Genomic DNA, 6,504 nt, shown 5'->3' on the forward strand with positions numbered 1-6,504 from the left:
AGAATTAAGGAAGCTGAATTTCAGCTCAGGTTAAACTCTTAGCATGGTCATTAGTTGAGGCTAAAATAAAGCTGACCTGTTCGCCCAAGGCAAAACAGTCATCCCAAATCAGCTGCCACTATGATGGAGTCTGCAAACCATGGCAGATTTGACTCATGCTGACCTTTCCTAATGGCGAGAATGATGCATTAAACATCAATGCCCCAAGAAACAACTTGGAGTATGGAGTGGAGGAGCGGGGGGAAATTCCGGTGACAGTTAAACAAACATATGATACTCTAGACCCTTTGCATCGTTCATACATTCAACTATTCACCTCGTGCTCTTATGTGCTTGGTACTGAAGGACAGGGTGTTGAGGATCACGAAGTGTAGTTCTGCTACTAACCACTCATTAGACCAGAAGGTGTTTCACCTTGCGTGTCACTTCAAAACGACCTGGGAGGTATCTTCAAACTGTGTGCTCGCACAGGATTGGAGGAAAAACTTCCTAGCGACCTCTGATACTAACTAGCGGTAACTGTACTCCTCAGGGGAGTTGGGAAATAAAAATTTCTTATGAGAATTTATCATCCAAAGATCCCAAGACTAACGAAATGCCACTACAACTTGTCAGGTAACAATGAAAAGAAAGACACTATTATGAAGACTCATAATATCCTAGAAGTATTTTCTTGAATTGATATTTAAGGTGATGGATGACATATTCCAAATGTCACAAATATATTGGACAGTGAGATTCATCCTTTAAATATAAACCCTATGTGCTAAAGAACATACTAGGCATTTTTAAAATAGATTATTTCTAACCTTCCCTCCAAACCTAGAAGCACAGGTTTCTCACACATATATCCAATGTTTAGGAACACTTGACAGGAAGCAGCATGTAATTGGAAACATTTTAATAAATCATACACAGACTGTGAGGCTTTTCTCAAATAGAATTGCGAGTGTAGAGTATAATAAAATTGCTATAATATAGGTTTGTTACTAAAAAATCAGTTTATAGATACGATCTTAGAATTGCACACCCATTTTCAGATATATAAATTTAGTGGGATATGGTTGTGGCCACTCTAAAATCAGGCTTCAAATCAACCATTTTTTTCCTAGTAATCCATTATTAATGATAAAGACTTCAGAAAATATATTTCTCTGTTGCTGTTTCGTAGTGAACTGTGGCTTACAAATTACCAGTGCTTGTCCCGTTGTGCAGAAAACAAGTGACCTAGCAGCCCATGCAAGGCTGCACATTTGTTTACATTGGACCTCATTCCTAAATGTCATGACTCCAACCTGCCAGTTCTGTTATACGGCAGTTATGAGACATGATTCATCTCCCTGTGTGAACGCATTTTTTATGTTAGCCATCAATAACCATGACAATGATAATACACTGTGAGACTGATAACGATGAGGTCTTTTTTCCAACTAGCTTAGTATAATTGATAGTAAAAATAAAAAGATTGATAAAACCGTGACCTCTTGCCTTGACTAAGCAACTGACAATATAGAGATGTTTAGAGTGATTTGGTTAAACTATGAACAATAAAGTAATGACGAATGGTACTTTATAGAGCAGAATTACCAAAGCAGTTATTCAGTGTGCGTGTCCCTGTTCACACACATACATACATATACGTGCGTTTATATAATATAGGATATTATGAAGTATATTGAAATATAATGAAAACTATTCATTATAATATAGTATCATATGTTATATACAGAATGAAAGAAATATAATATAATAAAAGTATATAATGAAATATAATGAAAGAAAACAGAATAGAAGAAAAAAATCAAAGAAAGTATAATAATCCATATGGGTCAGAACTTCTGGTAAAGGAGATAATAAAATTCAGAAGAGACAATCATCAACTATACGGTAGACAATCACAGGCTGGCAAATCATTAGAAATAACATCTCATTGATCAAATTTGCTGCATCCTACTTATCATCAAACTTCTTGGGAAGCCCCACCTCCTCCATTAAAGCTGTAAAGTGACTTCTGAAATTGAACTGATTAAAATTTTTAGGGCACACATCCCACCTATCATAACCATAATGGATCCAACTTAGGAGAAATTAAACTACAAATAATCGATACTTACAAAGGTATAAAATTAATTCTGTGTTAATAGTAGGAAATTATCCAATTGCGGTCTATTAAATTCAATATAGATATACTTAAGCGACTAGATTAGTAGAAATAAAGGGAATTAGGGAGAATATTGAGAAATTTTATTAGCAATTGAAAAACAATAGAGTGGTGAGTGAAAAGTGTCATGTAGTAAGATGAATAATTATGGCATATTTAATTGCTAAATTACATTTAATCTTAGTTTGGGGATCCTTTTTTTTGATACAGGAATTAATTGCAATAGGTTTTTAAATGTACAGGTGGAGGTTCTTGGGGGGAAAGGGGGAGGCTTTTTGTTGGTGACTTTTGGTTTTATTGAATTATGGTCAGAAAATAATGTCTATAAACCTCTATGTTTTGGAATTTGTTAGTTTGTCTTGACCAATTCATGAGTCATTTTACATTTTTTTGCATGGAATCAGAGAAAAACGTGTTCTCTGTAGGCAGCATGACAGGTAAGTGTCTTACAGCCACAGGGCCTGGAGCCGTACCAGCTGGGTTAAGTCCTCTCTGTTGCGTAGCCCTGAAGAAGTTAGCTTTCCAATTGGTGCGTCAGTTTCCTCATTGGTAAAAGGCTTTTATGAGGATTACATGAATTACTACGTCAAACCCTGGAGCAGTACCCAGCATATAGCACACAGGATGTAATTGTTTATTAAATATCTAACATTTTATCCATCTACTATATATGTATCTCTGTATATACACAACACCCACACAAATCTGCTGATTGGATTACACTATACAGATCCTTGCTTGTCTCACTCTACCTAATTACAAACTGTCTTTCAGAAGTTACAAACTGTCTCCATCATCATTTGTTGTTTTTTTTTTTCCAATTGTACTTCTGGGAGACTTTGCTTTATGTGTTGTTGCACAGCTATGTTGCTTGGTAGAAGTAAGTTCAAAATTCTTCATCTTCTTATGATTGGAAAGTTTTCTACTTCCATGACACTCTTCTTGTTCTGTGTAATGGTGATAGCCTTGAATTCCACTGTAGATGAAATTGATAAGGCAACTCCAACTTTCTCCTTGTTCTCCATTTACCAGGCACATCTTAGGATGGTATTTTCAAACATCAAAAATAATTATTTCAGATGTACTCTTTACGGGCAGTTGGACTGTGTCTTTCATCCCCTTCTGAAAGTCTCTGACTCTCTTTTGGAATGCTAACACATTATCACCTGACTGATTTGATTCCATCCCTTCCTTGAATAAACGACTAACTAATAATATACATTACTTGGTTCTCTCATTTTTCTCATTCTTATTTTTACTGGGTTTATCAACTTCTGTTTAATTCATTTTGTGTTCTCTACCTACTTCCCCCAAGAAATCAAAATTCTGCAAGGCAACTCAATATGCAGAGGACTTTAAATAGTTAAACTGTATTTTGAATATTTAAAAGCTGCTAGTAGAAGATTTTGTATCAAAGAATGAAAAATAAACACTTTTTGCAAGTGATGAGCTTTTTTATTAAACAATGCAAAGAGTCAGTATTGATTTTTTAATGTGTTTCCTAAAATATTTGGTAGAAAATAGTTTTTTAAAAATATTTTTTAAATTACTTTTTAAGAGTGGAATTCCACAGAGTGGTTTTTAAGTTTTTTAATTAAAAAAATTTTTTTTTATTTTTACAGAAGCTATTAAAAACAAGAGGAAACAGAACCTTACGTTCCTAAACACAATCTCTCCATGAGGCCCAGAGTTAAGTTCTGGTTTTCAGTCATTTTTTTCTGACTAGCGACATCAGAGGAGAGCAGGCTGGCTGTCAAATATTTACACGCCCACACTTGCCCAAAGTTGGGCATATACAAATCACAGGGACTCTTCCATTTATTAATTTATTTTGTTCCGTGAGGTGCATATCCAGTAAACATATCTTAACACAGCTTAAAAAGCTGGTTAGTATAGCTCCTTTGGAAAGCCTCAAACATCTTCGTCTTCCTGCTTTTCACTCACCACTCTATTGTTTTTCAATTGCTGATTTCCAGAGATTGCTGCTCTGCGAAAAGTTCCCAGGCTGAGGAAATGAAAATCTTTCCAAAAATTCATAAATGACTCTGCTCGTGCATTCCCTCTCCACATTCACTGCAGACTGGGTGATTTTAAAATTAAATGCATTTAAAAAGTTAAGTACATTAGTGATTAGAGATCCTCGTTAAGCGAGGAAGGCTCCCCCCAACCCAAAAGGTGTACAAAATCCTTAAAATAGCCTCATGCTGCCGGGCCTTCTATTCTTTATCCAGTATGTGTCCCCCAGGGAGTACACTGGGAGGTAAATGAATGCAAGAGATTCTCACTAGGCATTTTTATTCAAGTCTGTCTATTGTCACATTCTGGAGAACACTCGAGAAGGAAGCTGGGAAGCAGTAGTAAAAACAGGCGTGAGCTGTCAGTGATATAGTTTGTCACTGTTCCACTGACAAAAGGCAGACTGTCACAATAAACAGCATTTATTCCTTTCATATTTGTGGCTTAGGGCTGGGGAAGGGGAGGTGTCATTGGTCGTAATTGCAGAACACATAAATAATAATAGTTGCTTGCAAATCATAGATCAAAGAAAACAGAGGGAGTTGGCAGTGATGAAGGCAAGAAAATAGATGCTTCCAGCACAAGCTAATTTACTACCCTTTTAAAAAATACACTCTCATTTCTAACAGTAAAAGTGGAATGATTTTGTTTGCCTCTTCTGCTGGAGGTTCAGGGAGATGAAACATCTAAATCATAGATCTTATGAATTATTTTAGGTACGTCAGTATGTGTAGATGGCTGTTCACTCAAGGGGTATTTTGGAAATTCACAGTCATCACTTCCACCAACTCGATGTAAGTGGTGAGCCCTTTGCTTGCTCGAACCATCCTTGTGCTGAGAGCGCCAGCTTGTTAAAGCACACATGGGCCCTATCAGGTTAGGTTTCTTAGAGAGAAAAATTCATGTTAGGATCCCAAGAATTCCTACCTTATATCACACCTGGACGATCTGACGTCGTTGAGGTAGGACACCTAGCACCCTGCAAATTGCAGACCTGAATTACACCTTTTCTATCGGACTCCCCCAAACTTGAAAAAGATGACAGTGTGCAGCGCTAAATTTGAGCCTGTACATGACAGAGAGACTGCGGGCAACCTTCTCATTCTTCCAACCTACGGAAACTCAATGGGAAAGTTCCCGGAGGACGACGGAGGCTGAGAAACTCTCCCCACGTTATTACAATGTTGAAAGGTTTCTCATTTACTGCTGGTGAAAAGTGTCTATTGTGGCTTCTAATAAAAACCTGTGAAGCCACAAGGGTGTAAAGTCATTTTTTCTTTCAACTTTTCAAGAAACTGGTGACATCGCTAAGTTCACTGTTTCAGCTTTGGGTGTGAAGTATCTCACCCAATTTGTGATGGCAGGTTTACATCTGTGCTGTAACCTATCCTTCCAGCAACGTGATTGGAGCTGGGTCTCACACATGGACAGCCCTGCTCTTTAAGGACTGCATCTGATTGCTCCAAACATATACACGAGGCTCACACGTCTGTCTGTGAGTATTAGTGTTCCGTGGGCTTTAGGTGAGGATGGGTTAGTGCTTTTGCAAAGAAGGTAGCCTTTGGTGTAATATGGAAAGTTGACAATACCCAGAGCACAGGAAGAGCTGGCAGTCCCAAGCATAATAACGGAAGGTCCCCGATGGGGACACTAACCCAGAGTTTACCGTGAAGACATCGTGGCTATCAGCATTTGAGTAGTCAGGTTGCAAACTTTGCTGTTTGTTACCTCCAGCATTTGCTTCTGTCCAGCAGTTTTGACAGTTGCACTGCTCAGAGCAAACTGCCACCATACTTTGTTCTGCTTCAGTGCCGCTCGACTGTCACAGCCTGTCATAAGGCAAGAAAACTCCAAACCTAACCCCCTCCGACAGGGTTTAATCATTCCTATTACTCCTGTTGCCTGCCCCGGCCACCTTGAAACACACAGCATGCAATTTTACCCTTCTGACGGCACTTGCTTCATAGACTTCTTTTTTTTTTTTTTTTAAAGGAGAATGATAAGCTATACTCCTTTGTTGAAAAAAAAATTCAGAGAAATTGATTTATTCACCAAAGAAATAATACTGAAATGTATCAATTAGGAACCAGACCCAAATAACATCAATTAGAAACTGCAGCTGCCTTTCCTTCTCTGCCTTCAAGTTGTAGCTGTTTTTTCTCTCACTTTAACACTGCTGGAAAGAAAAGAAGGAACACGTCTTTTTTTTGTTTCACTGGGAGAACCAGACAGAAGAAAACTGGTTGTTTCTCGATTAGAGAAAGCATATGGGGAAAGACATCGGTAACTTCTCCCCCAGTCACCCTTCACTGGGGAGGGCTTTGCAC

Source organism: Camelus ferus, chromosome 26 (genome assembly GCF_009834535.1).
Source record: "Camelus ferus isolate YT-003-E chromosome 26, BCGSAC_Cfer_1.0, whole genome shotgun sequence".
NCBI lineage: Eukaryota > Metazoa > Chordata > Mammalia > Artiodactyla > Camelidae > Camelus > Camelus ferus.